Here is an 11308-nt window from a genome sequence, read left to right on the forward strand (position 1 = left end):
GAGGAGATGCAAATGCTCTCGACATTATGAATCATTGGTTTATCTGCACTATTTCACACGTCAGATGTGGGGAGATATGTTCCAAACAGACACAGTTTGAGAAGCAACATAATGCATGTGATCAGTGTAGCAGGATCCCAAAGACTTTGGGTCATTTCGCCATCTCCCGCAGGAAAACACATTACCCCCTCTCATATTTACATACTCTTTAGTATTTGTCAAACATTCATAAATTACAAACTAATGAAATGTTCGACGGTCCTTGGAGATGGAGCTAATGAAGACATAGACTTTTCCTTGCTTTCTGACACATCTTTGTCAGGTTTAATACCATTCGCTCCATCACGCTCTATTAACTATTATTATACTTATGTCAGGCCACCGCTGACACGTTACGACACCGGGATCACCTGCTGGAGGTGGGCACGCCATGGGATATAAATGGCCTCCATCCATAATGCCAGTAGCCTGTATAAAAGTATTACATTTAACTGAGATTAATATATATATATATATATGAAAGTGAATTTTAGAGGAGCACACTGCACGAAAATCTCTCCAGAATATCTTAAATATTTTTAAATGTAAAAAGAAATACTTGGTTTTACGCATTTATCAGTGCCACAAAAATCTGAATACGTTTCCCAAGGAGGAGGAGGAGGAGGAGAAAAAATATCACAGAATAATTTTTATACTTCCTCCTTTAAAATCAATAAGTTTTAATGCATGATTTGTTAAAATGTATCTTTTTTTGTTGTTGCAGTGTGTGTGATCACAACGTCAAGAGCCACTTGGACTGAACCTGTGCAACGAAGAAAAGGGAGGAAGAGGAAGAGGAGGGGAGAGATATTAATTATGGAAGAGTGTCAGGCCGAGTATTTATTTATTCATTCAATAATTCAATAATTCGTTCGTGTTGTTATTATTGTTATTATTATAATATTTTTATTTCTAACCTTTCCCAACGCTTCACACTTTAAAAAAAAACCACAAACACGAACTCATGGGACAACACTTTAAAATGCAATGAATGGGAGGTTGCTGGGCTTTTTTGTGTCACTGCGACAATATAGATCCTCGGAGACGTGATTATTTGACAGAGAAAATCCCCAGCGTGTCAAGGTTGTCATATTCTCCCTCCCCCTCCCCCCCCCTCGCCTCAGTGTCCAATGCAAATACCGTGCCATAATCAGATGCAGCAGCATGACGCGTTTATTACTTTGTCAATCATCTTGATGCGACTGTATTGAAACAAAGCGAGTCCCACGTCCGGTAATAGAATTAAAGAAGAAGAAGAAGAAGAATGAAAAAAAAAAGCTTCTTCTCAGCAGCTGGCAATTTCACTTTGACGCGTAAAACCATATGTAAGCGGCGACTGGCTCCCAGACGCACAGGTCAGGGGTCTTTATCTGTCCCTGAAAACTTTATATACTCACACACTCACTACAAAATAAATATTAATAGTACGTTTTATTTTAAAGTCTCCAAATGGCACTTGATTCTGTCCAAAGCAGGATTTATTTGTTCCCCTTTTCTCGAACGCTACGCGAGGCTTATCCTCTCTGTCCATGAGTTAATTCATCAAAAGAAAAAGTTTCAATACGATTTTTTTTTGCTAAGTCGACCACTGCGACATTCTTCGAGCCTGCTCTATCTTCATAATACTGATTTGTGTAGCCTAGGAAACTCCTCAGACCAGAGCAGCACCAAAAAAAGCCCAGAGGGATTTTCTTTTTCTTCCTCCTCCATTTATTTCTCCAAAATTCGTCCATTAAGGCTGGATTGAAGAAATGACCACAAGTAGAGAGACGGTTTCTTTTATTTTTCGTTATTCTATTGAAGGGCTACCAAAAAATAACCAGTGCAGCAGCAGACAAGGTAAGTGTCGTTCCCCCTCACACTATGGCACAATCCATAGTAAAAAGAAGAAGACAAAAAAAACCAGTGCACATGAGTGGTATGTGTATGAGTGTGTTAAGAGCTGTCAGGAAATCAGCCTCTCCGAGTCCTTACCCGGCGTTAAGGCTGTCTAATTTCTCGGCATAATTAACTTTATGCTCAGAATCAATTGTTTCCTGTACACAGCCAGGGTCCAGGACTGCAAGCGGTGAGAGGCCTATTTGAGCATGTGAGAAAGCAGGAAGCAGCCCTACCTGCCACTCATTAAGGCCACAGAAACTCAATACAAAGAGGGGGGAGAAGGATTAGACCTGCTCGTTATACCTGCCGCGCAATTAACACTACTTATTCGTCTAATCCCTCTGTTCTAGAAATAATTGGAGTTGCGATAATAATAATAATAATAACACCCCAAAAAAGAGGAAAGAAATACGCACGGGCCATTGTAGAAAATCACTCGCGCTATATTTCCGCGCATGATGATTAGAATAATAATAATAATAATAATAGTCTGTTTATTTTGTGTGCTAACGTAGATTTCCTCTCACTATCCTCTATTTCTTGTAAGTGTGTGTTGGTGAGGAGGGGAGAGGGGGGGAGTTGCCTTCGTGGAGCACCGAAGAATCTGCTGCTGATTTGTGAAGAGTGCTCTTCCTCTTATTTTCCTGTGAAGCAGGTAGAGAATCAGCATCTTCCTCCCCCTCCTCCTCCTCCTCCTCCTGCAGTTAGTCACATCCCCTTCACGGAGACGGTGCCACTCTTTTGTCCCCGTTGTGTTGTAGGTGAATCGCAGCACACTTGAACTGAAAGAGGACTTGACCTTTGCCTTTATGTCCCGCCACCACCCCCACCCCAAATGTTTGTCTAAATCACAATTGTCTTTTGTGAGGGGACATGCGCTGCCGTGACGCGTCCCATTCAGCGGATGGGTGTTCGCAGTCAGACGGGGAGAGAGAGGGAGAGGACGCCGCTGGCGCGTAAAGGTGTTTGGAAACTTTTTTTTTTTGGCACAGAGGATAAAAAGTGACCCAGCAAAAACAAAAAATCCTTGTTTCCATGTGTAATTAATTCCTCGCTCCTGTGTCTGTAAACACCCTTTAAAACGCACGCACGGACCCCATGCGAAGCTCCAAGAGAGCATGAGCGTCCACGTTGCGGGAGGGATGAACTTGTTACCGCTCATGTCAGCGCGCAGGTCTACCTGCGTCTCTGCTGGATGGACGCACGGGTCAGTGGAGCTGTCGGAGGTGGGATTCCTCCAGGTTTCTGTTACTGTGCGCTCTCATTATTTGGCTGCAAACAAACACTGACCGATGTGCTAATTTCCACTAAGGTGGATGTACCGTGCAAATTAGAAAAGAAAAATGAAAATAAAAACACGTGCAACTTTTATTGGTTTCTCTTTAAAATAAACTGATCATTTCAAAACGAAAACTGAAATGAAAATTATATCCAACATTGTAAAACCCCAAATATCAAAATGTAATAATCTCAACATCCTTCTGAGTCGTGTATTTTTCCAAGTGAGTCATTTTGTTAGAAGTCACTTTAAATGCGTAATCATCGATTTATTCTTCACTTAATGTAAATCAGTATTTATTCCTCTAGCCTTTACACAGTTTAAATATTGACCCACAAGGTTTGTCATTTAATTTTTTTATAATGTATAAACGTTAAAAAACAAAACGTTAATAACATTGATTTATTTTGGTTATGCAAAGTGTGTCAATCATCCAGTTTGACAAATCTGTGCGTGTGTTTTGAATTTCAGCGGTTGGACTTTTTAAACTTTACCCCACAACGTGATTAAAACCTAATAATGTTCACGCGTAAACTCGGCATAAAAACGGGGAATATGCACGAAGCCATGCGCAGCACAGGACGAGTCCTCGGAAACATCCTGCAGCAGCGAACATCGGCTCTGAACCTCTCTCTCTCTCTCTCTCTCTCTCTCTCTCTCTCTCTCTCTCTCTCTCTCTTTTCCAGCAGGCTCTCGACACGTTGTAACACTCTCCCTGTCAGTTTTTCTCGGTGTCTTCATTCTCCGCGCCGCAGCCCGGCCGCAGTTGCTCCGCCGTTGCTCAGTAAACTGCGGGAAAGTTACTTGGGAGCGATAGAACCACAAGCGGAGCCCAGTAAACGGCTGCTGTTTATGACAGGAGGGACGCGCCGCAGCCTATAGAGCAGCAGCGACGTGTTCATTCATCACGAGTGTGAGATGACAAAAAAAAAAAACCCACAGAGACAGCAGAGGCCATTTTCTTCCTCCTAATGCTTCTTCAAACGACTCCAGATATGATGATAATTACACTGCAGAGTGTTATTGCCAGTATTTACCTTTTTGATATGGTTTTGCTCATATATAAATTTACATAATCCTGGTGTTTAAGCACATAATATGTTATTGTATTTTTGGGAATTGGAAGAAGTATATATTCCACTGCAAGAACAGGACTCATTCAACTTGGGAATGCAGACAAAAGCATGTGGCACTCAAAAAAATTGCCCTATCCTTTAAGGTCACCATCATAAAACGTGCGTTAAAAACACCAAGTAAAACAGAAATACAATCTCTGACACCCAAGAAAACATTTGAGTATTATCAAAGCTTTATTTTCCATCTTTAAAAACAAAAACTTAACTCCAGTAAGTCATCTTTACTCTTGTTTTAACTCATGACCTTAAGGGATTTGTGCTGCAAAGTACAACTGCAAGCATCAAATTCTCTGCTACAAAAATAGAAATAAACCAAGACACTCTTGATGTGGACAAAATTGAAAAAACCTTTATTAGTGTGGCTAATGTGGCGAAGATTGAAAAAATAAAAAATTCACCTATGCGTTGTAGCACACTGGCCTTCATCAGAGTGACTATAACCAGAAGTAGTATATGTATATGATACAGTTCAAAATGCATTGAAGAGACAGTTACACACAAAAACCTCCTCACAAATGAACGTATGAAACAAATCAAGTAATAAGAAGCCATCATAATCAATTTCTGCATTCACTTGCGGTGCCTTCAAAAGGTGAACTGGAAATATAAGTGCACCAGTAAAGTGTCACTAATAAACACACACACACACACACACCAACCTGAGCTCTACTACAGCATGTGGCAGTCACATCCAGGGTGTGTGGGGGGTGTTACCCCAAAGAGGAGCTATCACACCCTTCACAATATTCACTTCTGTATTGTTGTACAGAGGTGAAGATGTGAGAGTGAAACAAGGATTAACCATTTGACTGTGTGACACGATGTGCAGGCTCTCCAGAGACACACAGCAAAAAATCATAATTAATGTTGAGGGCAGATTTAAAATGTAACACAGACTGTGGCTGCCTGCAGGGCACAAAGGAAATGTTTGGAATTCATCATACTCTGCAGAAAGACCTGGAAACAGAGCCACTGCTCAAGTCTCACTCTTGCTCTGCTGTATTTCCTCTCTTTGCACACTAATAACAAGCTTCACTCTCTTATTTCTCCTGTAAAAAGAGGAACACGTGTACAAATGTGCTGTTGGACTCAATAGTGACTTTACAGTAAGTAGTGTCTCCTGCTTTTGTTGACAAAACTATTTTCTCATGTAGCTGCAGGATGCTTATGTTTTTTAATAAATCCCATATGTGGGATATAATAATTCCCCATAACAATGATTGTAGGTGTTTCTCATGAGGGTTGACTGTGCGGAGTCACTGCAAATGTCGTATTCATTGCAGTATGAGCTGCACCGATGATTGTGCCCTTCGGCTTTTTTTCCTCCCTCAAACTGGAACGAGGAGGGGGTCAGACACAAAGTCCTGCTCCATATCATCTCCTCGTCTCCATAACTTTGTTCCTCTCGGTCCGCAGATCAAAAGCCTCTAAAATTGGTGTCCCGAAGATGAACATTGTTGAGGTGACAGGGCGACAATGCGGAGAGAAAGCGTGGTCTATCAGACATGTCAGGCCGCAGAAAGGAGAGGGAGGAGAGGCTGACAAAGGCCGGGGTGTCGATTTAATACCCCAACTGGAGGAATTTCAGGCTTTTTTTTTTTTTTTAGCTGTGGCCAAGTTGGTTTCTCCTCAGTATTCTTCTTCCAGTGAGCATCTGTGCTCCATGGGCTGGGGGGGAATGGGGGGGTGGACATGAGAGAGTCAAATATTCATATTTTTTGCAGATCCAAGAAGAACTGGCTGATTGAAACGTCTCCAAGCTCGTTGCGCGCCAGAGTGAGATATTTGGTGACTTTCTGGTTAATGCACAAACTTTGCCATGAGGTGATGTGACTAAAACTGAATAAAAAAAATGCGTAACAGGTGCGTAAAGTCATTTGTGTGGATGCAAAGGGAGTGAGACAGACTCGTCTTTGCGCAGCAACCTGCTGCTGCGACAAAGACTCTTTAACAGTTGAAAAGCATCCGAAGTGACTGGAGCTCAGACACTCGCAGAATCAATATTTGTATTCATTTGAGAAATGAGGAGTTTGAACAACGAGACAAAACCGGACAAAGAAAACAGGCGTGAATGCAACTATTGTTCCCGGGCTTTGAAATTCTGATTCACCATATCATAACCCCTGCGAGGAAAAAAACATCAATATCCCCGCGGAAAAGACGCGTTTCTATGGAAAACCAAAGAATTTTAGCTCATAACAGATCTGGCGCAGGATAAAGCAGGAGGGGGGGCAACCAAAGACATCAAAGACTCGGCTCAAGGAGGCTGAAAAGATGGACGATGCTGACTTTAAGCGTTGGGTTGTGTCTGTAAAAGTAAACCCATAAAGCATTTTGCACCAGAGTTTCTATCAAAGTTACAGCTGTGCCAGGCTTTGGAAATTTCTTTTTTCCCCAGTAATTTATTTGTGTGTTTTCTTTGCTCATCCACGTTTTTTCCAAGGGCACAAAACAGTAAGAGCAAATCATTTTTGATACAAATAGACAGGATCACACCGTAAAGGACAGAGAGTCAGATATCAATGCTGCGCAATTACGCACAGATTCTCACTCGCGGTTTTCTTTTTATTTGCGCAAACCCCATCGTTTTAAAGCAACCTCATCAAACCAGAACAGAGACAAAGTCACGTCAAACTTCCTGGAGCAGTATTTTATTTCTCTGCTATAATAAACCCGACGCGCCAGGCCCGAGGAAGCTGATGGCTGAAATGTCTCAATTTTAAGGCCCACGGACATTTTTATCCGAACGCCTTCTGCCTGACACGCAGGCGGCACGGAGGCAACACTAAAGTAAACAGGACTAACAGGAGACTAGTCCCTTTGTTGTGGCGGAGGCAGCTGCCCAGCCCTCTATTATCCCGGAGCAGACTGACCGCATCCTTCCCACTGCCCCCTCACCAACCCACTGCACAAAAAGAGAGGGATGTTCTGCTTGCATGGGTAACACTGTCGTTCCAGCCCTTAGCGGTCCTCTTGCTCTCCATTGAAAGGAGTGGGAGTAGTGGACACAGCCTGATCTGCGGAGTACAAAGGCTCTCCGTAGAGTCCCAATGGAGTGAAAGGAATGAAGGGGCTGGAAATTTCTGAAAGAGGGTCGGAAGATTTAGAGAAAGAGCGGAAGTTTTGTTGTTGTGCTTGATTTCCCTTCCTAACTAGGGATGGAGTGGATGGATAAACCCACTTAAAGCCAGTTTACTTACAAATTAATAAGCAGAAAAGAATTTGTTCCCCTGATTAGCCTGGTACAGACACACTGATTGTGTGTTTGGGGCTAAGTTACTACTTCATTGTTATTATTTCATCATTTGCCATATGCTTGTTTGTATCACTGGAATTAAGAAAACCCCACAGGCGACTCATGGTTTCTGTGTCGTGCAACAGGCATCATTTTTAATAAAAAATATAACTTGTCTTTATTTTGTTGTAAAAGGCAAAATCTTCTCACCTGGATTTAAAATACAGTATTTTTCCTCCATTTTTCCCTCTTGAGTCAGATTTGAATAAATTCTCCAGTCCCCAAAAAACCAATTCCTCACACTTAAACGAAATCAGCAGAAAGAAATTCAAAAGGCCGACCATTTTAATTAACAGTAATGAGGGATTATTTTCCACAATGAGAAGAATCAGATATTCAATGTGTTGCCTGGCAGAGATGCGAGTCGGAGGCCCGTGCGTGTGCCCTCGGGGGAGTCCCATGCTGGCAGGGTTTATGTGGACACACACACACACTTTCAACAGGGATTGAATATGACCCTGTTGTTTCAAAATAGCCTCCTGATTTATATCCATCAAGGTTTAAAGGGCCCGTCATGTCTGCTGAAATAGAGGTGTTGACAGCCACACTTGACAGCTCCCGGCTCATACTGTTTTAATGTTGGTGGTTATGGCTTGGCTGTCTGACACACTGTCCATGTCCTGGTATTCTGGGCTAAATAACCTTACAGTTTATGTGTTGGTCATCGTGCATCACCTGTGTGAAAGTTTACAACATTTTGCCAAATAAATAGTTGGAATATCTGCTTCTTTTCAGGCACCGGGCTCCGTGAAGGATGACTGGCACAAACCAGGGATGTTTGGATCCGTTTGAGCAAGCAGCACAGACCCAGGTATGGCATTTCACGTCGCACCATCCACAACCAGAGCCTCGTGCTATAAATTGCAGGGTAAAACCCGGGAGAGCAAATGCTGGTTTAACATTGTGCCACAGGACCGAGATCCTCTGAGAAATTCACGCAGCGTTAGAATCCTCTTTGAAGGCACATTCCATAGGTCACAGTGCAGACACCACACAGACGGGCCGTTTCATCCCCGGCAACATTTGTGTGGGCCACGCAGTCACCCCCTCAGGCCAAAAAGAAACACGCTCGGGATTTCTCGGTCTATAGTTAGCAAAAGGACAGCTCCTCCGGCTCCACTGAGTGGGAGACACGACTGACATCAGCACGGACGGGGCCTCAATTGGTGGAGGGAAGGACGAGGAAGTAAAACAGCAGAAATCAGGAAGCACCGCTGCCTGATTGTGTTTCAACCTAATCCACAAGCACTGTTAACTGTAATTAGGCTCGATTGTATGCTCGACACACATCAGGTCTTACACACATCATATGAATCAGAAGGGACTCCTGTGTTTTGCTTCCAAGACTCAAGTGTGTGTTATTTCAGCTCGGTGTACACACGGTGACGGTGCACACACTTATAAAGTCGCTCGTGTTGTAATTACATCATCTCGAGTCTTGCCATTCAGACACTAGCATGTGAAGCATGTAAACCGCGCGGCCGCCTATATATCAGCCTGCTTTGTTTGACATTTACACACAGCCGAGGCCTCGTGTAATTATGAGCTTACGTTCTGTCAAATATTTAATGCCTCGTGAAACACTCAGCTATTTATAATGTACAGTGAACGGTGGCGTGTTATCTGCGGAGAGAGGAAGAGGTCTGATCCCCGACATGTGCACAGTAAACATGATTATGAGTTACAAGCTTGAGATGCCAGCAGACACCAGTAACTCATCGCACTTGAGTTTGGACTGCGAAAAACCAACAGCCATATATTATGGGACTCAGAACGGAAGGGAGCTGCATTTCACAGGAGGCAGGAAGGAGTTTTTAAACTTACATGCATTTTCCTTTAATTAAGAAAACTCAGAAGTAATAACAAGTGAAAGCCTCAAAGTTTTATTGTGGTTCCTTCCTGTTATAATGTTGTATCTGATCAGGTGGAACTACGGCTTCCTGACAAACTTGGGTTACGTTAGTCCAACAGAATGATTTGTGTTTTACAAGCTTATCAAATGTCTTTGTGTCATTTTTATTGGTTGTGTAACCACTTGTGCAGATATCGAGTTAAAAGTACAATAGTTTTCCCTCAAATTATATTATAGGTATAAGTTGCACAAAATGAAAATACTAAATTGAAGTACATCTACATTGCAAATGAAGAAGCGCAGTACTGTTGGACACGGTATCGATATGAGAAGCGACTTTCTTTACTAATACCAAAACAATGTTTTACAATTTAGCCTCTATTTAAAGTGTTATAAATCCTTTATTCATTTAAAAAACATAAAACATTGTCAAATTTCTTTTACTACATTTCTACTTCGAAATACCTTTTACTGCTTTACGGCGCTACGTTTATTTGACAGCTTGACAAATCCAAATTTTACACTGAAAACATATGATAGGTTTAAGAAATACTATGCACAGATAAAACCACTCAACAGTATATGATTAGAAAAGGACCCCCCCACCCCCACCCCCCTCACAATGGTAAAATGCTGCTTACACATTAACACACCAACAATATAATATGTAAAGTATTAAAAAACATATATCATTATTGATTGAGTACTTCTATTCTGCTTGAAGATTTTCATACTTTGGGTGCAATTTTCAGAAAATACTCTCATACTTGTACTTATACTAGATTTTTAATGCAGGACTTTTACTTTGTGGATCTGTTTATATGGTGTCTAAACACAAGCAGCACACTAGACCCTCAATAAAGTGGTGTGTATCAGGGTGAAACTGATTCAGAGCTGTGTGTATCCAGCTGGAGAGTCAGTTAAGAACCGGACAGGCAGCTGTCGCATTCTGAGCCACAGATATTTTGGATGGCATCAAGAAAGACAACACAACCAAATGTGTTTTCATTTCTTTTTATCTCTGGATTTGCAATGTGACCCGACTGCTGCGTCGATCCACATCTTAGAGCGACTGTGGCCCTGGTGTATAATGTGAGGACATAGAGAAAGTGGTTTTAAATAATGCTGAACACATGGCAGGTGAAAATGTTGGCTCAAAGCAGCGTCCGCTTCGACTTACGTCTGTTTCCCACCGTTGAGAAGTTGACATGTGGGAATAAAGGTTCCATGCATGGCTGCCATGCATTGGCCCTTACGTTTCGCACATGTAGGTAAACAATCCCGCCTTGTCTGCTGAGAGGCCTGCGTTTATACATGGGTGCAAAACATGTGTTGCGGCCAAAGTCGCATCAAAGGTCACTAAGCTATGCTTTGAACACTTCAAAGCTGGGGGATGAGACTGTAGCTTTTAAGTTTTATGGCAGGTGTAAGCAGGGGTTGCTGACCAGCCCAGGGTGGTCTGCTCCCCGGTCTGCAAGAGGCTGCTGGTGGTTAGCATGGTAGAGGTGGTGGTGTGCAGAGGGTCCAAGGCTTTGGGGGCAGGGATATACCCAACTGACCAGGCGGTGTCCAAAATGTCTCGATGCAGCGGGCCACATTTGGAGCCCTCGCATCTGAAAGGGTTTCTAGGAGCAGACCTGACACAGGCACACGTCCACTTCAAGGGTCTCTGGTTTCAGAGGACCTCAGCAGGGTACGTCTCAGGCCTGCGTCAGTCCCATGTGGAAACAGATACACTGGCAGAGAGGAGCGGAGGGGCCAGGAGCCTGATGACCATACCACAGAGTGACCACGGCGCAGCGCGTACCCCTGACAGACCAGAAACA

This window comes from Hippoglossus stenolepis, chromosome 19, assembly GCF_022539355.2.
Source record: "Hippoglossus stenolepis isolate QCI-W04-F060 chromosome 19, HSTE1.2, whole genome shotgun sequence".
In the NCBI taxonomy this organism is placed as follows: Eukaryota; Metazoa; Chordata; class Actinopteri; order Pleuronectiformes; family Pleuronectidae; genus Hippoglossus; species Hippoglossus stenolepis.